The sequence below is a fragment of the Schistocerca cancellata genome, unplaced genomic scaffold, assembly GCF_023864275.1.
Source record: "Schistocerca cancellata isolate TAMUIC-IGC-003103 unplaced genomic scaffold, iqSchCanc2.1 HiC_scaffold_872, whole genome shotgun sequence".
Lineage (NCBI taxonomy): Eukaryota > Metazoa > Arthropoda > Insecta > Orthoptera > Acrididae > Schistocerca > Schistocerca cancellata.
This window is the reverse complement of record NW_026046882.1, coordinates 72072-94537: the sequence shown is the minus strand read 5'-3', so window position 1 is coordinate 94537 and position 22466 is coordinate 72072. Positions and strand designations below refer to the sequence as shown.

Sequence of the window (22466 nt, the reverse complement as noted above, 5' to 3'; positions counted from 1 at the left end):
TGTGCAGTGGGATTTTTGTGAACTCGGCGCAAGGCAGATCTTTCCGACATAGGTTTGAGAATCTTAAGGGAGGACTTGTACTGTTTCTAAATTCAGTGTAGCGGTGGGAGGAGGGTGCTTCTTGCGCGTAAGAGTACGCTTGCCAATTGTGGCTGCTAATCGTTCGCTCGTATCTGCCTTGACACATTCGCTGGCTGTGAATTATTCCACTTGCATGGCAGTGTGGACATGTTGGTGTGTTAAAAATTCTGGAGGCGCTGGGTATCGATCCCAGTACCTCTCGCATGCTAAGCGAGCGCTCTACCATCTGAGCTACGCCCCCTGATGACAAATAGTGCTACATACAACCATATCAATACCACAGACCCTTGCACTCTCATTATTCCGCAGACAAACACTACTCTCAATGTGGCCGCGAGGGTGTCTTTCAGGTTTTCTGCATTCTGTATCGAATCGTAGTTGGCCAAAATTAAAGTGGCACGCACAACGTCGAAAATAGCGTTCGGCCACCACTCTGAGTAAGACGGACGTGTTGTCCACTCTCTAGACTTCATTGAGGTTAGGCCGTTATACCTAAGACAGATTTGCAGTCGATGACACCTCGACAACAGCCGGTCCTCACATTTACGTCTTGCTCTCCTTACGTCAGTATACATCATATGAGTCTGTGACGCTGGCTTTGCAACATCTTGCGTGTCTTTAGGCTCGCCGCGACCAACACTTACCATGCACTGTCCACAAAACATGGAGGCGCCGGGGCTTGAACCCGGGACCTTTCACATGCAAAGCGAACGCTCTACCAACTGAGCTACGCCCCCAAGCGCAACAGAGCTGCGCTGTTTTCCTTTCTTTGCTACTCTGAAGTGCACGGACCTGATGGTTGGTTGGTTTGTAGGGGTGAAGGGACCAGTGTACAAAGGCGCGGTCACGTTCATATACACATGAGTTCCAAGTAGTTTCGATGTTCTGGTGTTACGACTACAAATTCCGTCTGTATTTAACGTCTTAAATTGAAAGGACTGTCGACTGATGACCACAGCAGTTGAGACCCATAGTGCTCAGAGCCATTTCTCGAAAGGACAGTCACAAATTGCTCCGTTTTCACTCCTTGTCGGCAATCACACCGCGCCTCAGGTAACAAGCACATCTGAAGCCCCATTGTGCACTCGACTGTTCATGCCAACTCACTGCCTCGCACTTTACTACTGTGTACCACTCTTGTCGTCCAACTGCAAAAGACTGGGCCACAACACGTTTCCGCGTCTCCATTGCACTGCGCAAACTACGAAACGCTCCCCAAACATGGCACTCACCAATGCAGACGACTTTTCCGACTTTACACGACGCTCACGCAACGCTCACGCTAGTGACAGCCTTATTTAGAGCTTGACGTCGCGCCCAAGCGAGTGAGCACATTTCGCCTACGGCTTAGGCCGCCCACCTAGTGTGGCTGCTCGGTGTCTGCAGGCAGCGAGGGGCTGCAACCTTCCCGTGTTCGCACATCTGAAGCCCCATTGTGCACTCGACAGTTCATGCCAACTCACTGCCTCGCACTTTACTACTGTGTACCACTCTTGTCGTCCAACTGCAAAAGACTGGGCCACAACACGTTTCCGCGTCTCCATTGCACTGCGCAAACTACGAAACGCTCCCCAAACATGGCACTCACCAATGCAGACGACTTTTCCGACTTTACACGACGCTCACGCAACGCTCACGCTAGTGACAGCCTTATTTAGAGCTTGACGTCGCGCCCAAGCGAGTGAGCACATTTCGCCTACGGCTTAGGCCGCCCACCTAGTGTGGCTGCTCGGTGTCTGCAGGCAGCGAGGGGCTGCAACCTTCCCGTGTTCGCACATCTGAAGCCCCATTGTGCACTCGACAGTTCATGCCAACTCACTGCCTCGCACTTTACTACTGTGTACCACTCTTGTCGTCCAACTGCAAAAGACTGGGCCACAACACGTTTCCGCGTCTCCATTGCACTGCGCAAACTACGAAACGCTCCCCAAACATGGCACTCACCAATGCAGACGACTTTTCCGACTTTACACGACGCTCACGCAACGCTCACGCTAGTGACAGCCTTATTTAGAGCTTGACGTCGCGCCCAAGCGAGTGAGCACATTTCGCCTACGGCTTAGGCCGCCCACCTAGTGTGGCTGCTCGGTGTCTGCAGGCAGCGAGGGGCTGCAACCTTCCCGTGTTCGCACATCTGAAGCCCCATTGTGCACTCGACAGTTCATGCCAACTCACTGCCTCGCACTTTACTACTGTGTACCACTCTTGTCGTCCAACTGCAAAAGACTGGGCCACAACACGTTTCCGCGTCTCCATTGCACTGCGCAAACTACGAAACGCTCCCCAAACATGGCACTCACCAATGCAGACGACTTTTCCGACTTTACACGACGCTCACGCAACGCTCACGCTAGTGACAGCCTTATTTAGAGCTTGACGTCGCGCCCAAGCGAGTGAGCACATTTCGCCTACGGCTTAGGCCGCCCACCTAGTGTGGCTGCTCGGTGTCTGCAGGCAGCGAGGGGCTGCAACCTTCCCGTGTTCGCACATCTGAAGCCCCATTGTGCACTCGACAGTTCATGCCAACTCACTGCCTCGCACTTTACTACTGTGTACCACTCTTGTCGTCCAACTGCAAAAGACTGGGCCACAACACGTTTCCGCGTCTCCATTGCACTGCGCAAACTACGAAACGCTCCCCAAACATGGCACTCACCAATGCAGACGACTTTTCCGACTTTACACGACGCTCACGCAACGCTCACGCTAGTGACAGCCTTATTTAGAGCTTGACGTCGCGCCCAAGCGAGTGAGCACATTTCGCCTACGGCTTAGGCCGCCCACCTAGTGTGGCTGCTCGGTGTCTGCAGGCAGCGAGGGGCTGCAACCTTCCCGTGTTCGCACATCTGAAGCCCCATTGTGCACTCGACAGTTCATGCCAACTCACTGCCTCGCACTTTACTACTGTGTACCACTCTTGTCGTCCAACTGCAAAAGACTGGGCCACAACACGTTTCGGCGTCTCCATTGCACTGCGCAAACTACGAAACGCTCCCCAAACATGGCACTCACCAATGCAGACGACTTTTCCGACTTTACACGACGCTCACGCAACGCTCACGCTAGTGACAGCCTTATTTAGAGCTTGACGTCGCGCCCAAGCGAGTGAGCACATTTCGCCTACGGCTTAGGCCGCCCACCTAGTGTGGCTGCTCGGTGTCTGCAGGCAGCGAGGGGCTGCAACCTTCCCGTGTTCGCACATCTGAAGCCCCATTGTGCACTCGACTGTTCATGCCAACTCACTGCCTCGCACTTTACTACTGTGTACCACTCTTGTCGTCCAACTGCAAAAGACTGGGCCACAACACGTTTCCGCGTCTCCATTGCACTGCGCAAACTACGAAACGCTCCCCAAACATGGCACTCACCAATGCAGACGACTTTTCCGACTTTACACGACGCTCACGCAACGCTCACGCTAGTGACAGCCTTATTTAGAGCTTGACGTCGCGCCCAAGCGAGTGAGCACATTTCGCCTACGGCTTAGGCCGCCCACCTAGTGTGGCTGCTCGGTGTCTGCAGGCAGCGAGGGGCTGCAACCTTCCCGTGTTCGCGCCTATGTCACCTCTGCTTGCTTGTCAGAGGCAGAGTATCGCAAAACATACAACTCACTCCATGAATTGATTGCTACGGCATCTGTCATCAGCAGTCACAACTAGCAACACCAGTAGCAGCCGACTGCACGTAAAGAATGGGAATGTGCAGTGGGATTTTTGTGAACTCGGCGCAAGGCAGATCTTTCCGACATAGGTTTGAGAATCTTAAGGGAGGACTTGTACTGTTTCTAAATTCAGTGTAGCGGTGGGAGGAGGGTGCTTCTTGCGCGTAACAGTACGTTTGCCAACTGTGGCTGCTAATCGTTCGCTCGTATCTGCCTTGACACATTCGCTGGCTGTGAATTATTCCACTTGCATGGCAGTGTGGACATGTTGGTGTGTTAAAAATTCTGGAGGCGCTGGGTATCGATCCCAGTACCTCTCGCATGCTAAGCGAGCGCTCTACCATCTGAGCTACGCCCCCTGATGACAAATAGTGCTACATACAACCATATCAATACCACAGACCCTTGCACTCTCATTATTCCGCAGACAAACACTACTCTCAATGTGGCCGCGAGGGTGTCTTTCAGGTTTTCTGCATTCTGTATCGAATCGTAGTTGGCCAAAATTAAAGTGGCACGCACAACGTCGAAAATAGCGTTCGGCCACCACTCTGAGTAAGACGGACGTGTTGTCCACTCTCTAGACTTCATTGAGGTTAGGCCGTTATACCTAAGACAGATTTGCAGTCGATGACACCTCGACAACAGCCGGTCCTCACATTTACGTCTTGCTCTCCTTACGTCAGTATACATCATATGAGTCTGTGACGCTGGCTTTGCAACATCTTGCGTGTCTTTAGGCTCGCCGCGACCAACACTTACCATGCACTGTCCACAAAACATGGAGGCGCCGGGGCTTGAACCCGGGACCTTTCACATGCAAAGCGAACGCTCTACCAACTGAGCTACGCCCCCAAGCGCAACAGAGCTGCGCTGTTTTCCTTTCTTTGCTACTCTGAAGTGCACGGACCTGATGGTTGGTTGGTTTGTAGGGGTGAAGGGACCAGTGTACAAAGGCGCGGTCACGTTCATATACACATGAGTTCCAAGTAGTTTCGATGTTCTGGTGTTACGACTACAAATTCCGTCTGTATTTAACGTCTTAAATTGAAAGGACTGTCGACTGATGACCACAGCAGTTGAGACCCATAGTGCTCAGAGCCATTTCTCGAAAGGACAGTCACAAATTGCTCCGTTTTCACTCCTTGTCGGCAATCACACCGCGCCTCAGGTAACAAGCACATCTGAAGCCCCATTGTGCACTCGACTGTTCATGCCAACTCACTGCCTCGCACTTTACTACTGTGTACCACTCTTGTCGTCCAACTGCAAAAGACTGGGCCACAACACGTTTCCGCGTCTCCATTGCACTGCGCAAACTACGAAACGCTCCCCAAACATGGCACTCACCAATGCAGACGACTTTTCCGACTTTACACGACGCTCACGCAACGCTCACGCTAGTGACAGCCTTATTTAGAGCTTGACGTCGCGCCCAAGCGAGTGAGCACATTTCGCCTACGGCTTAGGCCGCCCACCTAGTGTGGCTGCTCGGTGTCTGCAGGCAGCGAGGGGCTGCAACCTTCCCGTGTTCGCACATCTGAAGCCCCATTGTGCACTCGACAGTTCATGCCAACTCACTGCCTCGCACTTTACTACTGTGTACCACTCTTGTCGTCCAACTGCAAAAGACTGGGCCACAACACGTTTCCGCGTCTCCATTGCACTGCGCAAACTACGAAACGCTCCCCAAACATGGCACTCACCAATGCAGACGACTTTTCCGACTTTACACGACGCTCACGCAACGCTCACGCTAGTGACAGCCTTATTTAGAGCTTGACGTCGCGCCCAAGCGAGTGAGCACATTTCGCCTACGGCTTAGGCCGCCCACCTAGTGTGGCTGCTCGGTGTCTGCAGGCAGCGAGGGGCTGCAACCTTCCCGTGTTCGCACATCTGAAGCCCCATTGTGCACTCGACAGTTCATGCCAACTCACTGCCTCGCACTTTACTACTGTGTACCACTCTTGTCGTCCAACTGCAAAAGACTGGGCCACAACACGTTTCCGCGTCTCCATTGCACTGCGCAAACTACGAAACGCTCCCCAAACATGGCACTCACCAATGCAGACGACTTTTCCGACTTTACACGACGCTCACGCAACGCTCACGCTAGTGACAGCCTTATTTAGAGCTTGACGTCGCGCCCAAGCGAGTGAGCACATTTCGCCTACGGCTTAGGCCGCCCACCTAGTGTGGCTGCTCGGTGTCTGCAGGCAGCGAGGGGCTGCAACCTTCCCGTGTTCGCACATCTGAAGCCCCATTGTGCACTCGACAGTTCATGCCAACTCACTGCCTCGCACTTTACTACTGTGTACCACTCTTGTCGTCCAACTGCAAAAGACTGGGCCACAACACGTTTCCGCGTCTCCATTGCACTGCGCAAACTACGAAACGCTCCCCAAACATGGCACTCACCAATGCAGACGACTTTTCCGACTTTACACGACGCTCACGCAACGCTCACGCTAGTGACAGCCTTATTTAGAGCTTGACGTCGCGCCCAAGCGAGTGAGCACATTTCGCCTACGGCTTAGGCCGCCCACCTAGTGTGGCTGCTCGGTGTCTGCAGGCAGCGAGGGGCTGCAACCTTCCCGTGTTCGCACATCTGAAGCCCCATTGTGCACTCGACAGTTCATGCCAACTCACTGCCTCGCACTTTACTACTGTGTACCACTCTTGTCGTCCAACTGCAAAAGACTGGGCCACAACACGTTTCCGCGTCTCCATTGCACTGCGCAAACTACGAAACGCTCCCCAAACATGGCACTCACCAATGCAGACGACTTTTCCGACTTTACACGACGCTCACGCAACGCTCACGCTAGTGACAGCCTTATTTAGAGCTTGACGTCGCGCCCAAGCGAGTGAGCACATTTCGCCTACGGCTTAGGCCGCCCACCTAGTGTGGCTGCTCGGTGTCTGCAGGCAGCGAGGGGCTGCAACCTTCCCGTGTTCGCACATCTGAAGCCCCATTGTGCACTCGACAGTTCATGCCAACTCACTGCCTCGCACTTTACTACTGTGTACCACTCTTGTCGTCCAACTGCAAAAGACTGGGCCACAACACGTTTCCGCGTCTCCATTGCACTGCGCAAACTACGAAACGCTCCCCAAACATGGCACTCACCAATGCAGACGACTTTTCCGACTTTACACGACGCTCACGCAACGCTCACGCTAGTGACAGCCTTATTTAGAGCTTGACGTCGCGCCCAAGCGAGTGAGCACATTTCGCCTACGGCTTAGGCCGCCCACCTAGTGTGGCTGCTCGGTGTCTGCAGGCAGCGAGGGGCTGCAACCTTCCCGTGTTCGCACATCTGAAGCCCCATTGTGCACTCGACAGTTCATGCCAACTCACTGCCTCGCACTTTACTACTGTGTACCACTCTTGTCGTCCAACTGCAAAAGACTGGGCCACAACACGTTTCGGCGTCTCCATTGCACTGCGCAAACTACGAAACGCTCCCCAAACATGGCACTCACCAATGCAGACGACTTTTCCGACTTTACACGACGCTCACGCAACGCTCACGCTAGTGACAGCCTTATTTAGAGCTTGACGTCGCGCCCAAGCGAGTGAGCACATTTCGCCTACGGCTTAGGCCGCCCACCTAGTGTGGCTGCTCGGTGTCTGCAGGCAGCGAGGGGCTGCAACCTTCCCGTGTTCGCACATCTGAAGCCCCATTGTGCACTCGACTGTTCATGCCAACTCACTGCCTCGCACTTTACTACTGTGTACCACTCTTGTCGTCCAACTGCAAAAGACTGGGCCACAACACGTTTCCGCGTCTCCATTGCACTGCGCAAACTACGAAACGCTCCCCAAACATGGCACTCACCAATGCAGACGACTTTTCCGACTTTACACGACGCTCACGCAACGCTCACGCTAGTGACAGCCTTATTTAGAGCTTGACGTCGCGCCCAAGCGAGTGAGCACATTTCGCCTACGGCTTAGGCCGCCCACCTAGTGTGGCTGCTCGGTGTCTGCAGGCAGCGAGGGGCTGCAACCTTCCCGTGTTCGCGCCTATGTCACCTCTGCTTGCTTGTCAGAGGCAGAGTATCGCAAAACATACAACTCACTCCATGAATTGATTGCTACGGCATCTGTCATCAGCAGTCACAACTAGCAACACCAGTAGCAGCCGACTGCACGTAAAGAATGGGAATGTGCAGTGGGATTTTTGTGAACTCGGCGCAAGGCAGATCTTTCCGACATAGGTTTGAGAATCTTAAGGGAGGACTTGTACTGTTTCTAAATTCAGTGTAGCGGTGGGAGGAGGGTGCTTCTTGCGCGTAACAGTACGTTTGCCAACTGTGGCTGCTAATCGTTCGCTCGTATCTGCCTTGACACATTCGCTGGCTGTGAATTATTCCACTTGCATGGCAGTGTGGACATGTTGGTGTGTTAAAAATTCTGGAGGCGCTGGGTATCGATCCCAGTACCTCTCGCATGCTAAGCGAGCGCTCTACCATCTGAGCTACGCCCCCTGATGACAAATAGTGCTACATACAACCATATCAATACCACAGACCCTTGCACTCTCATTATTCCGCAGACAAACACTACTCTCAATGTGGCCGCGAGGGTGTCTTTCAGGTTTTCTGCATTCTGTATCGAATCGTAGTTGGCCAAAATTAAAGTGGCACGCACAACGTCGAAAATAGCGTTCGGCCACCACTCTGAGTAAGACGGACGTGTTGTCCACTCTCTAGACTTCATTGAGGTTAGGCCGTTATACCTAAGACAGATTTGCAGTCGATGACACCTCGACAACAGCCGGTCCTCACATTTACGTCTTGCTCTCCTTACGTCAGTATACATCATATGAGTCTGTGACGCTGGCTTTGCAACATCTTGCGTGTCTTTAGGCTCGCCGCGACCAACACTTACCATGCACTGTCCACAAAACATGGAGGCGCCGGGGCTTGAACCCGGGACCTTTCACATGCAAAGCGAACGCTCTACCAACTGAGCTACGCCCCCAAGCGCAACAGAGCTGCGCTGTTTTCCTTTCTTTGCTACTCTGAAGTGCACGGACCTGATGGTTGGTTGGTTTGTAGGGGTGAAGGGACCAGTGTACAAAGGCGCGGTCACGTTCATATACACATGAGTTCCAAGTAGTTTCGATGTTCTGGTGTTACGACTACAAATTCCGTCTGTATTTAACGTCTTAAATTGAAAGGACTGTCGACTGATGACCACAGCAGTTGAGACCCATAGTGCTCAGAGCCATTTCTCGAAAGGACAGTCACAAATTGCTCCGTTTTCACTCCTTGTCGGCAATCACACCGCGCCTCAGGTAACAAGCACATCTGAAGCCCCATTGTGCACTCGACTGTTCATGCCAACTCACTGCCTCGCACTTTACTACTGTGTACCACTCTTGTCGTCCAACTGCAAAAGACTGGGCCACAACACGTTTCCGCGTCTCCATTGCACTGCGCAAACTACGAAACGCTCCCCAAACATGGCACTCACCAATGCAGACGACTTTTCCGACTTTACACGACGCTCACGCAACGCTCACGCTAGTGACAGCCTTATTTAGAGCTTGACGTCGCGCCCAAGCGAGTGAGCACATTTCGCCTACGGCTTAGGCCGCCCACCTAGTGTGGCTGCTCGGTGTCTGCAGGCAGCGAGGGGCTGCAACCTTCCCGTGTTCGCACATCTGAAGCCCCATTGTGCACTCGACAGTTCATGCCAACTCACTGCCTCGCACTTTACTACTGTGTACCACTCTTGTCGTCCAACTGCAAAAGACTGGGCCACAACACGTTTCCGCGTCTCCATTGCACTGCGCAAACTACGAAACGCTCCCCAAACATGGCACTCACCAATGCAGACGACTTTTCCGACTTTACACGACGCTCACGCAACGCTCACGCTAGTGACAGCCTTATTTAGAGCTTGACGTCGCGCCCAAGCGAGTGAGCACATTTCGCCTACGGCTTAGGCCGCCCACCTAGTGTGGCTGCTCGGTGTCTGCAGGCAGCGAGGGGCTGCAACCTTCCCGTGTTCGCACATCTGAAGCCCCATTGTGCACTCGACAGTTCATGCCAACTCACTGCCTCGCACTTTACTACTGTGTACCACTCTTGTCGTCCAACTGCAAAAGACTGGGCCACAACACGTTTCCGCGTCTCCATTGCACTGCGCAAACTACGAAACGCTCCCCAAACATGGCACTCACCAATGCAGACGACTTTTCCGACTTTACACGACGCTCACGCAACGCTCACGCTAGTGACAGCCTTATTTAGAGCTTGACGTCGCGCCCAAGCGAGTGAGCACATTTCGCCTACGGCTTAGGCCGCCCACCTAGTGTGGCTGCTCGGTGTCTGCAGGCAGCGAGGGGCTGCAACCTTCCCGTGTTCGCACATCTGAAGCCCCATTGTGCACTCGACAGTTCATGCCAACTCACTGCCTCGCACTTTACTACTGTGTACCACTCTTGTCGTCCAACTGCAAAAGACTGGGCCACAACACGTTTCCGCGTCTCCATTGCACTGCGCAAACTACGAAACGCTCCCCAAACATGGCACTCACCAATGCAGACGACTTTTCCGACTTTACACGACGCTCACGCAACGCTCACGCTAGTGACAGCCTTATTTAGAGCTTGACGTCGCGCCCAAGCGAGTGAGCACATTTCGCCTACGGCTTAGGCCGCCCACCTAGTGTGGCTGCTCGGTGTCTGCAGGCAGCGAGGGGCTGCAACCTTCCCGTGTTCGCACATCTGAAGCCCCATTGTGCACTCGACTGTTCATGCCAACTCACTGCCTCGCACTTTACTACTGTGTACCACTCTTGTCGTCCAACTGCAAAAGACTGGGCCACAACACGTTTCCGCGTCTCCATTGCACTGCGCAAACTACGAAACGCTCCCCAAACATGGCACTCACCAATGCAGACGACTTTTCCGACTTTACACGACGCTCACGCAACGCTCACGCTAGTGACAGCCTTATTTAGAGCTTGACGTCGCGCCCAAGCGAGTGAGCACATTTCGCCTTCGGCTTAGGCCGCCCAACTAGTGTGGCTGCTCGGTGTCTGCAGGCAGCGAGGGGCTGCAACCTTCCCGTGTTCGCGCCTATGTCACCTCTGCTTGCTTGTCAGAGACAGAGTATCGCAAAACATACAACTCACTCCATGAATTGATTGCTACGGCATCTGTCATCAGCAGTCACAACTAGCAACACCAGTAGCAGCCGACTGCACGTAAAGAATGGGAATGTGCAGTGGGATTTTTGTGAACTCGGCGCAAGGCAGATCTTTCCGACATAGGTTTGAGAATCTTAAGGGAGGACTTGTACTGTTTCTAAATTCAGTGTAGCGGTGGGAGGAGGGTGCTTCTTGCGCGTAACAGTACGCTTGCCAATTGTGGCTGCTAATCGTTCGCTTGTATCTGCCTTGACACATTCGCTGGCTGTGAATTATTCCACTTGCATGGCAGTGTGGACATGTTGGTGTGTTAAAAATTCTGGAGGCGCTGGGTATCGATCCCAGTACCTCTCGCATGCTAAGCGAGCGCTCTACCATCTGAGCTACGCCCCCTGATGACAAATAGTGCTACATACAACCATATCAATACCACAGACCCTTGCACTCTCATTATTCCGCAGACAAACACTACTCTCAATGTGGCCGCGAGGGTGTCTTTCAGGTTTTCTGCATTCTGTATCGAATCGTAGTTGGCCAAAATTAAAGTGGCACGCACAACGTCGAAAATAGCGTTCGGCCACCACTCTGAGTAAGACGGACGTGTTGTCCACTCTCTAGACTTCATTGAGGTTAGGCCGTTATACCTAAGACAGATTTGCAGTCGATGACACCTCGACAACAGCCGGTCCTCACATTTACGTCTAGCGCTCCTTACGTCAGTATACATCATATGAGTCTGTGACGCTGGCTTTGCAACATCTTGCGTGTCTTTAGGCTCGCCGCGACCAACACTTACCATGCACTGTCCACAAAACATGGAGGCGCCGGGGCTTGAACCCGGGACCTTTCACATGCAAAGCGAACGCTCTACCAACTGAGCTACGCCCCCAAGCGCAACAGAGCTGCGCTGTTTTCCTTTCTTTGCTACTCTGAAGTGCACGGACCTGATGGTTGGTTGGTTTGTAGGGGTGAAGGGACCAGTGTACAAAGGCGCGGTCACGTTCATATGCACATGAGTTCCAAGTAGTTTCGATGTTCTGGTGTTACGACTACAAATTCCGTCTGTATTTAACGTCTTAAATTGAAAGGACTGTCGACTGATGACCACAGCAGTTGAGACCCATAGTGCTCAGAGCCATTTCTCGAAAGGACAGTCACAAATTGCTCCGTTTTCACTCCTTGTCGGCAATCACACCGCGCCTCAGGTAACAAGCACATCTGAAGCCCCATTGTGCACTCGACTGTTCATGCCAACTCACTGCCTCGCACTTTACTACTGTGTACCACTCTTGTCGTCCAACTGCAAAAGACTGGGCCACAACACGTTTCCGCGTCTCCATTGCACTGCGCAAACTACGAAACGCTCCCCAAACATGGCACTCACCAATGCAGACGACTTTTCCGACTTTACACGACGCTCACGCAACGCTCACGCTAGTGACAGCCTTATTTAGAGCTTGACGTCGCGCCCAAGCGAGTGAGCACATTTCGCCTACGGCTTAGGCCGCCCACCTAGTGTGGCTGCTCGGTGTCTGCAGGCAGCGAGGGGCTGCAACCTTCCCGTGTTCGCACATCTGAAGCCCCATTGTGCACTCGACAGTTCATGCCAACTCACTGCCTCGCACTTTACTACTGTGTACCACTCTTGTCGTCCAACTGCAAAAGACTGGGCCACAACACGTTTCCGCGTCTCCATTGCACTGCGCAAACTACGAAACGCTCCCCAAACATGGCACTCACCAATGCAGACGACTTTTCCGACTTTACACGACGCTCACGCAACGCTCACGCTAGTGACAGCCTTATTTAGAGCTTGACGTCGCGCCCAAGCGAGTGAGCACATTTCGCCTACGGCTTAGACCGCCCACCTAGTGTGGCTGCTCGGTGTCTGCAGGCAGCGAGGGGCTGCAACCTTCCCGTGTTCGCACATCTGAAGCCCCATTGTGCACTCGACAGTTCATGCCAACTCACTGCCTCGCACTTTACTACTGTGTACCACTCTTGTCGTCCAACTGCAAAAGACTGGGCCACAACACGTTTCCGCGTCTCCATTGCACTGCGCAAACTACGAAACGCTCCCCAAACATGGCACTCACCAATGCAGACGACTTTTCCGACTTTACACGACGCTCACGCAACGCTCACGCTAGTGACAGCCTTATTTAGAGCTTGACGTCGCGCCCAAGCGAGTGAGCACATTTCGCCTACGGCTTAGGCCGCCCACCTAGTGTGGCTGCTCGGTGTCTGCAGGCAGCGAGGGGCTGCAACCTTCCCGTGTTCGCACATCTGAAGCCCCATTGTGCACTCGACTGTTCATGCCAACTCACTGCCTCGCACTTTACTACTGTGTACCACTCTTGTCGTCCAACTGCAAAAGACTGGGCCACAACACGTTTCCGCGTCTCCATTGCACTGCGCAAACTACGAAACGCTCCCCAAACATGGCACTCACCAATGCAGACGACTTTTCCGACTTTACACGACGCTCACGCTAGTGACAGCCTTATTTAGAGCTTGACGTCGCGCCCAAGCGAGTGAGCACATTTCGCCTACGGCTTAGGCCGCCCAACTAGTGTGGCTGCTCGGTGTCTGCAGGCAGCGAGGGGCTGCAACCTTCCCGTGTTCGCGCCTATGTCACCTCTGCTTGCTTGTCAGAGACAGAGTATCGCAAAACATACAACTCACTCCATGAATTGATTGCTACGGCATCTGTCATCAGCAGTCACAACTAGCAACACCAGTAGCAGCCGACTGCACGTAAAGAATGGGAATGTGCAGTGGGATTTTTGTGAACTCGGCGCAAGGCAGATCTTTCCGACATAGGTTTGAGAATCTTAAGGGAGGACTTGTACTGTTTCTAAATTCAGTGTAGCGGTGGGAGGAGGGTGCTTCTTGCGCGTAACAGTACGCTTGCCAATTGTGGCTGCTAATCGTTCGCTCGTATCTGCCTTGACACATTCGCTGGCTGTGAATTATTCCACTTGCATGGCAGTGTGGACATGTTGGTGTGTTAAAAATTCTGGAGGCGCTGGGTATCGATCCCAGTACCTCTCGCATGCTAAGCGAGCGCTCTACCATCTGAGCTACGCCCCCTGATGACAAATAGTGCTACATACAACCATATCAATACCACAGACCCTTGCACTCTCATTATTCCGCAGACAAACACTACTCTCAATGTGGCCGCGAGGGTGTCTTTCAGGTTTTCTGCATTCTGTATCGAATCGTAGTTGGCCAAAATTAAAGTGGCACGCACAACGTCGAAAATAGCGTTCGGCCACCACTCTGAGTAAGACGGACGTGTTGTCCACTCTCTAGACTTCATTGAGGTTAGGCCGTTATACCTAAGACAGATTTGCAGTCGATGACACCTCGACAACAGCCGGTCCTCACATTTACGTCTAGCGCTCCTTACGTCAGTATACATCATATGAGTCTGTGACGCTGGCTTTGCAACATCTTGCGTGTCTTTAGGCTCGCCGCGACCAACACTTACCATGCACTGTCCACAAAACATGGAGGCGCCGGGGCTTGAACCCGGGACCTTTCACATGCAAAGCGAACGCTCTACCAACTGAGCTACGCCCCCAAGCGCAACAGAGCTGCGCTGTTTTCCTTTCTTTGCTACTCTGAAGTGCACGGACCTGATGGTTGGTTGGTTTGTAGGGGTGAAGGGACCAGTGTACAAAGGCGTGGTCACGTTCATATACACATGAGTTCCAAGTAGTTTCGATGTTCTGGTGTTACGACTACAAATTCCGTCTGTATTTAACGTCTTAAATTGAAAGGACTGTCGACTGATGACCACAGCAGTTGAGACCCATAGTGCTCAGAGCCATTTCTCGAAAGGACAGTCACAAATTGCTCCGTTTTCACTCCTTGTCGGCAATCACACCGCGCCTCAGGTAACAAGCACATCTGAAGCCCCATTGTGCACTCGACTGTTCATGCCAACTCACTGCCTCGCACTTTACTACTGTGTACCACTCTTGTCGTCCAACTGCAAAAGACTGGGCCACAACACGTTTCCGCGTCTCCATTGCACTGCGCAAACTACGAAACGCTCCCCAAACATGGCACTCACCAATGCAGACGACTTTTCCGACTTTACACGACGCTCACGCAACGCTCACGCTAGTGACAGCCTTATTTAGAGCTTGACGTCGCGCCCAAGCGAGTGAGCACATTTCGCCTACGGCTTAGGCCGCCCACCTAGTGTGGCTGCTCGGTGTCTGCAGGCAGCGAGGGGCTGCAACCTTCCCGTGTTCGCACATCTGAAGCCCCATTGTGCACTCGACAGTTCATGCCAACTCACTGCCTCGCACTTTACTACTGTGTACCACTCTTGTCGTCCAACTGCAAAAGACTGGGCCACAACACGTTTCCGCGTCTCCATTGCACTGCGCAAACTACGAAACGCTCCCCAAACATGGCACTCACCAATGCAGACGACTTTTCCGACTTTACACGACGCTCACGCAACGCTCACGCTAGTGACAGCCTTATTTAGAGCTTGACGTCGCGCCCAAGCGAGTGAGCACATTTCGCCTACGGCTTAGGCCGCCCACCTAGTGTGGCTGCTCGGTGTCTGCAGGCAGCGAGGGGCTGCAACCTTCCCGTGTTCGCACATCTGAAGCCCCATTGTGCACTCGACAGTTCATGCCAACTCACTGCCTCGCACTTTACTACTGTGTACCACTCTTGTCGTCCAACTGCAAAAGACTGGGCCACAACACGTTTCCGCGTCTCCATTGCACTGCGCAAACTACGAAACGCTCCCCAAACATGGCACTCACCAATGCAGACGACTTTTCCGACTTTACACGACGCTCACGCAACGCTCACGCTAGTGACAGCCTTATTTAGAGCTTGACGTCGCGCCCAAGCGAGTGAGCACATATCGCCTACGGCTTAGGCCGCCCACCTAGTGTGGCTGCTCGGTGTCTGCAGGCAGCGAGGGGCTGCAACCTTCCCGTGTTCGCACATCTGAAGCCCCATTGTGCACTCAACTGTTCATGCGAACTCACTGCCTCGCACTTTACTACTGTGTACCACTCTTGTCGTCCAACTGCAAAAGACTGGGCCACAACACGTTTCCGCGTCTCCATTGCACTGCGCAAACTACGAAACGCTCCCCAAACATGGCACTCACCAATGCAGACGACTTTTCCGACTTTACACGACGCTCACGCAACGCTCACGCTAGTGACAGCCTTATTTAGAGCTTGACGTCGCGCCCAAGCGAGTGAGCACATTTCGCCTACGGCTTAGGCCGCCCAACTAGTGTGGCTGCTCGGTGTCTGCAGGCAGCGAGGGGCTGCAACCTTCCCGTGTTCGCGCCTATGTCACCTCTGCTTGCTTGTCAGAGACAGAGTATCGCAAAACATACAACTCACTCCATGAATTGATTGCTACGGCATCTGTCATCAGCAGTCACAACTAGCAACACCAGTAGCAGCCGACTGCACGTAAAGAATGGGAATGTGCAGTGGGATTTTTGTGAACTCGGCGCAAGGCAGATCTTTCCGACATAGGTTTGAGAATCTTAAGGGAGGACTTGTACTGTTTCTAAATTCAGTGTAGCGGTGGGAGGAGGGTGCTTCTTGCGCGTAACAGTACGCTTGCCAATTGTGGCTGCTAATCGTTCGCTCGTATCTGCCTTGACACATTCGCTGGCTGTGAATTATTCCACTTGCATGGCAGTGTGGACATGTTGGTGTGTTAAAAATTCTGGAGGCGCTGGGTATCGATCCCAGTACCTCTCGCATGCTAAGCGAGCGCTCTACCATCTGAGCTACGCCCCCTGATGACAAATAGTGCTACATACAACCATATCAATACCACAGACCCTTGCACTCTCATTATTCCGCAGACAAACACTACTCTCAATGTGGCCGCGAGGGTGTCTTTCAGGTTTTCGGCATTCTGTATCGAATCGTAGTTGGCCAAAATTAAAGTGGCACGCACAACGTCGAAAATAGCGTTCGGCCACCACTCTGAGTAAGACGGACGTGTTGTCCACTCTCTAGACTTCATTGAGGTTAGGCCGTTATACCTAAGACAGATTTGCAGTCGATGACACCTCGACAACAGCCGGTCCTCACATTTACGTCTAGCGCTCCTTACGTCAGTATACATCATATGAGTCTGTGACGCTGGCTTTGCAACATCTTGCGTGTCTTTAGGCTCGCCGCGACCAACACTTACCATGCACTGTCCACAAAACATGGAGGCGCCGGGGCTTGAACCCGGGACCTTTCACATGCAAAGCGAACGCTCTACCAACTGAGCTACGCCCCCAAGCGCAACAGAGCTGCGCTGTTTTCCTTTCTTTGCTACTCTGAAGTGCACGGACCTGATGGTTGGTTGGTTTGTAGGGGTGAAGGGACCAGTGTACAAAGGCGTGGTCACGTTCATATACACATGAGTTCCAAGTAGTTTCGATGTTCTGGTGTTACGACTACAAATTCCGTCTGTATTTAACGTCTTAAATTGAAAGGACTGTCGACTGATGACCACAGCAGTTGAGACCCATAGTGCTCAGAGCCATTTCTCGAAAGGACAGTCACAAATTGCTCCGTTTTCACTCCTTGTCGGCAATCACACCGCGCCTCAGGTAACAAGCACATCTGAAGCCCCATTGTGCACTCGACTGTTCATGCCAACTCACTGCCTCGCACTTTACTACTGTGTACCACTCTTGTCGTCCAACTGCAAAAGACTGGGCCACAACACGTTTCCGCGTCTCCATTGCACTGCGCAAACTACGAAACGCTCCCCAAACATGGCACTCACCAATGCAGACGACTTTTCCGACTTTACACGACGCTCACGCAACGCTCACGCTAGTGACAGCCTTATTTAGAGCTTGACGTCGCGCCCAAGCGAGTGAGCACATTTCGCCTACGGCTTAGGCCGCCCACCTAGTGTGGCTGCTCGGTGTCTGCAGGCAGCGAGGGGCTGCAACCTTCCCGTGTTCGCACATCTGAAGCCCCATTGTGCACTCGACAGTTCATGCCAACTCACTGCCTCGCACTTTACTACTGTGTACCACTCTTGTCGTCCAACTGCAAAAGACTGGGCCACAACACGTTTCCGCGTCTCCATTGCACTGCGCAAACTACGAAACGCTCCCCAAACATGGCACTCACCAATGCAGACGACTTTTCCGACTTTACACGACGCTCACGCAACGCTCACGCTAGTGACAGCCTTATTTAGAGCTTGACGTCGCGCCCAAGCGAGTGAGCACATTTCGCCTACGGCTTAGGCCGCCCACCTAGTGTGGCTGCTCGGTGTCTGCAGGCAGCGAGGGGCTGCAACCTTCCCGTGTTCGCGCCTATGTCACCTCTGCTTGCTTGTCAGAGACAGAGTATCGCAAAACATACAACTCACTCCATGAATTGATTGCTACGGCATCTGTCATCAGCAGTCACAACTAGCAACACCAGTAGCAGCCGACTGCACGTAAAGAATGGGAATGTGCAGTGGGATTTTTGTGAACTCGGCGCAAGGCAGATCTTTCCGACATAGGTTTGAGAATCTTAAGGGAGGACTTGTACTGTTTCTAAATTCAGTGTAGCGGTGGGAGGAGGGTGCTTCTTGCGCGTAACAGTACGCTTGCCAATTGTGGCTGCTAATCGTTCGCTTGTATCTGCCTTGACACATTCGCTGGCTGTGAATTATTCCACTTGCATGGCAGTGTGGACATGTTGGTGTGTTAAAAATTCTGGAGGCGCTGGGTATCGATCCCAGTACCTCTCGCATGCTAAGCGAGCGCTCTACCATCTGAGCTACGCCCCCTGATGACAAATAGTGCTACATACAACCATATCAATACCACAGACCCTTGCACTCTCATTATTCCGCAGACAAACACTACTCTCAATGTGGCCGCGAGGGTGTCTTTCAGGTTTTCTGCATTCTGTATCGAATCGTAGTTGGCCAAAATTAAAGTGGCACGCACAACGTCGAAAATAGCGTTCGGCCACCACTCTGAGTAAGACGGACGTGTTGTCCACTCTCTAGACTTCATTGAGGTTAGGCCGTTATACCTAAGACAGATTTGCAGTCGATGACACCTCGACAACAGCCGGTCCTCACATTTACGTCTAGCGCTCCTTACGTCAGTATACATCATATGAGTCTGTGACGCTGGCTTTGCAACATCTTGCGTGTCTTTAGGCTCGCCGCGACCAACACTTACCATGCACTGTCCACAAAACATGGAGGCGCCGGGGCTTGAACCCGGGACCTTTCACATGCAAAGCGAACGCTCTACCAACTGAGCTACGCCCCCAAGCGCAACAGAGCTGCGCTGTTTTCCTTTCTTTGCTACTCTGAAGTGCACGGACCTGATGGTTGGTTGGTTTGTAGGGGTGAAGGGACCAGTGTACAAAGGCGCGGTCACGTTCATATGCACATGAGTTCCAAGTAGTTTCGATGTTCTGGTGTTACGACTACAAATTCCGTCTGTATTTAACGTCTTAAATTGAAAGGACTGTCGACTGATGACCACAGCAGTTGAGACCCATAGTGCTCAGAGCCATTTCTCGAAAGGACAGTCACAAATTGCTCCGTTTTCACTCCTTGTCGGCAATCACACCGCGCCTCAGGTAACAAGCACATCTGAAGCCCCATTGTGCACTCGACTGTTCATGCCAACTCACTGCCTCGCACTTTACTACTGTGTACCACTCTTGTCGTCCAACTGCAAAAGACTGGGCCACAACACGTTTCCGCGTCTCCATTGCACTGCGCAAACTACGAAACGCTCCCCAAACATGGCACTCACCAATGCAGACGACTTTTCCGACTTTACACGACGCTCACGCAACGCTCACGCTAGTGACAGCCTTATTTAGAGCTTGACGTCGCGCCCAAGCGAGTGAGCACATTTCGCCTACGGCTTAGGCCGCCCACCTAGTGTGGCTGCTCGGTGTCTGCAGGCAGCGAGGGGCTGCAACCTTCCCGTGTTCGCACATCTGAAGCCCCATTGTGCACTCGACAGTTCATGCCAACTCACTGCCTCGCACTTTACTACTGTGTACCACTCTTGTCGTCCAACTGCAAAAGACTGGGCCACAACACGTTTCCGCGTCTCCATTGCACTGCGCAAACTACGAAACGCTCCCCAAACATGGCACTCACCAATGCAGACGACTTTTCCGACTTTACACGACGCTCACGCAACGCTCACGCTAGTGACAGCCTTATTTAGAGCTTGACGTCGCGCCCAAGCGAGTGAGCACATTTCGCCTACGGCTTAGGCCGCCCACCTAGTGTGGCTGCTCGGTGTCTGCAGGCAGCGAGGGGCTGCAACCTTCCCGTGTTCGCACATCTGAAGCCCCATTGTGCACTCGACAGTTCATGCCAACTCACTGCCTCGCACTTTACTACTGTGTACCACTCTTGTCGTCCAACTGCAAAAGACTGGGCCACAACACGTTTCCGCGTCTCCATTGCACTGCGCAAACTACGAAACGCTCCCCAAACATGGCACTCACCAATGCAGACGACTTTTCCGACTTTACACGACGCTCACGCAACGCTCACGCTAGTGACAGCCTTATTTAGAGCTTGACGTCGCGCCCAAGCGAGTGAGCACATATCGCCTACGGCTTAGGCCGCCCACCTAGTGTGGCTGCTCGGTGTCTGCAGGCAGCGAGGGGCTGCAACCTTCCCGTGTTCGCACATCTGAAGCCCCATTGTGCACTCGACTGTTCATGCCAACTCACTGCCTCGCACTTTACTACTGTGTACCACTCTTGTCGTCCAACTGCAAAAGACTGGGCCACAACACGTTTCCGCGTCTCCATTGCACTGCGCAAACTACGAAACGCTCCCCAAACATGGCACTCACCAATGCAGACGACTTTTCCGACTTTACACGACGCTCACGCTAGTGACAGCCTTATTTAGAGCTTGACGTCGCGCCCAAGCGAGTGAGCACATTTCGCCTACGGCTTAGGCCGCCCAACTAGTGTGGCTGCTCGGTGTCTGCAGGCAGCGAGGGGCTGCAACCTTCCCGTGTTCGCGCCTATGTCACCTCTGCTTGCTTGTCAGAGACAGAGTATCGCAAAACATACAACTCACTCCATGAATTGATTGCTACGGCATCTGTCATCAGCAGTCACAACTAGCAACACCAGTAGCAGCCGACTGCACGTAAAGAATGGGAATGTGCAGTGGGATTTTTGTGAACTCGGCGCAAGGCAGATCTTTCCGACATAGGTTTGAGAATCTTAAGGGAGGACTTGTACTGTTTCTAAATTCAGTGTAGCGGTGGGAGGAGGGTGCTTCTTGCGCGTAACAGTACGCTTGCCAATTGTGGCTGCTAATCGTTCGCTCGTATCTGCCTTGACACATTCGCTGGCTGTGAATTATTCCACTTGCATGGCAGTGTGGACATGTTGGTGTGTTAAAAATTCTGGAGGCGCTGGGTATCGATCCCAGTACCTCTCGCATGCTAAGCGAGCGCTCTACCATCTGAGCTACGCCCCCTGATGACAAATAGTGCTACATACAACCATATCAATACCACAGACCCTTGCACTCTCATTATTCCGCAGACAAACACTACTCTCAATGTGGCCGCGAGGGTGTCTTTCAGGTTTTCTGCATTCTGTATCGAATCGTAGTTGGCCAAAATTAAAGTGGCACGCACAACGTCGAAAATAGCGTTCGGCCACCACTCTGAGTAAGACGGACGTGTTGTCCACTCTCTAGACTTCATTGAGGTTAGGCCGTTATACCTAAGACAGATTTGCAGTCGATGACACCTCGACAACAGCCGGTCCTCACATTTACGTCTAGCGCTCCTTACGTCAGTATACATCATATGAGTCTGTGACGCTGGCTTTGCAACATCTTGCGTGTCTTTAGGCTCGCCGCGACCAACACTTACCATGCACTGTCCACAAAACATGGAGGCGCCGGGGCTTGAACCCGGGACCTTTCACATGCAAAGCGAACGCTCTACCAACTGAGCTACGCCCCCAAGCGCAACAGAGCTGCGCTGTTTTCCTTTCTTTGCTACTCTGAAGTGCACGGACCTGATGGTTGGTTGGTTTGTAGGGGTGAAGGGACCAGTGTACAAAGGCGTGGTCACGTTCATATACACATGAGTTCCAAGTAGTTTCGATGTTCTGGTGTTACGACTACAAATTCCGTCTGTATTTAACGTCTTAAATTGAAAGGACTGTCGACTGATGACCACAGCAGTTGAGACCCATAGTGCTCAGAGCCATTTCTCGAAAGGACAGTCACAAATTGCTCCGTTTTCACTCCTTGTCGGCAATCACACCGCGCCTCAGGTAACAAGCACATCTGAAGCCCCATTGTGCACTCGACTGTTCATGCCAACTCACTGCCTCGCACTTTACTACTGTGTACCACTCTTGTCGTCCAACTGCAAAAGACTGGGCCACAACACGTTTCCGCGTCTCCATTGCACTGCGCAAACTACGAAACGCTCCCCAAACATGGCACTCACCAATGCAGACGACTTTTCCGACTTTACACGACGCTCACGCAACGCTCACGCTAGTGACAGCC

The 22466-nt window shown here is 52.8% G+C and overlaps 16 non-coding genes across 16 annotated transcripts; all 16 read right to left on the bottom strand.

Annotated features, from left to right (window-relative positions):
• Positions 1-249: 249 nt before the first annotated feature.
• Positions 250-322, bottom strand: Trnaa-agc (transfer RNA alanine (anticodon AGC)). The gene has a single exon. It is a non-coding gene; the product is annotated as a tRNA-Ala (tRNA).
• Positions 323-745: 423 nt separating this feature from the next.
• On the bottom strand, positions 746-818 carry Trnaa-ugc (transfer RNA alanine (anticodon UGC)). Its single transcript has one exon. It is a non-coding gene; the product is annotated as a tRNA-Ala (tRNA).
• A 3210-nt stretch (positions 819-4028) lies between these two features.
• Positions 4029-4101, bottom strand: Trnaa-agc (transfer RNA alanine (anticodon AGC)). The gene has a single exon. It is a non-coding gene; the product is annotated as a tRNA-Ala (tRNA).
• Positions 4102-4524: 423 nt separating this feature from the next.
• Trnaa-ugc (transfer RNA alanine (anticodon UGC)) lies at positions 4525-4597 on the bottom strand. Its single transcript has one exon. It is a non-coding gene; the product is annotated as a tRNA-Ala (tRNA).
• A 3566-nt stretch (positions 4598-8163) lies between these two features.
• Trnaa-agc (transfer RNA alanine (anticodon AGC)) lies at positions 8164-8236 on the bottom strand. The gene has a single exon. It is a non-coding gene; the product is annotated as a tRNA-Ala (tRNA).
• Positions 8237-8659: 423 nt separating this feature from the next.
• Trnaa-ugc (transfer RNA alanine (anticodon UGC)) lies at positions 8660-8732 on the bottom strand. Its single transcript has one exon. It is a non-coding gene; the product is annotated as a tRNA-Ala (tRNA).
• Positions 8733-11230: 2498 nt separating this feature from the next.
• On the bottom strand, positions 11231-11303 carry Trnaa-agc (transfer RNA alanine (anticodon AGC)). Its single transcript has one exon. It is a non-coding gene; the product is annotated as a tRNA-Ala (tRNA).
• A 423-nt stretch (positions 11304-11726) lies between these two features.
• Trnaa-ugc (transfer RNA alanine (anticodon UGC)) lies at positions 11727-11799 on the bottom strand. The gene has a single exon. It is a non-coding gene; the product is annotated as a tRNA-Ala (tRNA).
• A 2131-nt stretch (positions 11800-13930) lies between these two features.
• Trnaa-agc (transfer RNA alanine (anticodon AGC)) lies at positions 13931-14003 on the bottom strand. The gene has a single exon. It is a non-coding gene; the product is annotated as a tRNA-Ala (tRNA).
• Positions 14004-14426: 423 nt separating this feature from the next.
• Positions 14427-14499, bottom strand: Trnaa-ugc (transfer RNA alanine (anticodon UGC)). The gene has a single exon. It is a non-coding gene; the product is annotated as a tRNA-Ala (tRNA).
• Positions 14500-16641: 2142 nt separating this feature from the next.
• On the bottom strand, positions 16642-16714 carry Trnaa-agc (transfer RNA alanine (anticodon AGC)). The gene has a single exon. It is a non-coding gene; the product is annotated as a tRNA-Ala (tRNA).
• Positions 16715-17137: 423 nt separating this feature from the next.
• Trnaa-ugc (transfer RNA alanine (anticodon UGC)) lies at positions 17138-17210 on the bottom strand. Its single transcript has one exon. It is a non-coding gene; the product is annotated as a tRNA-Ala (tRNA).
• Positions 17211-18640: 1430 nt separating this feature from the next.
• Positions 18641-18713, bottom strand: Trnaa-agc (transfer RNA alanine (anticodon AGC)). The gene has a single exon. It is a non-coding gene; the product is annotated as a tRNA-Ala (tRNA).
• A 423-nt stretch (positions 18714-19136) lies between these two features.
• Trnaa-ugc (transfer RNA alanine (anticodon UGC)) lies at positions 19137-19209 on the bottom strand. Its single transcript has one exon. It is a non-coding gene; the product is annotated as a tRNA-Ala (tRNA).
• Positions 19210-21340: 2131 nt separating this feature from the next.
• On the bottom strand, positions 21341-21413 carry Trnaa-agc (transfer RNA alanine (anticodon AGC)). The gene has a single exon. It is a non-coding gene; the product is annotated as a tRNA-Ala (tRNA).
• Positions 21414-21836: 423 nt separating this feature from the next.
• Positions 21837-21909, bottom strand: Trnaa-ugc (transfer RNA alanine (anticodon UGC)). The gene has a single exon. It is a non-coding gene; the product is annotated as a tRNA-Ala (tRNA).
• Between the last annotated feature and the right edge of the window lie 557 nt (positions 21910-22466).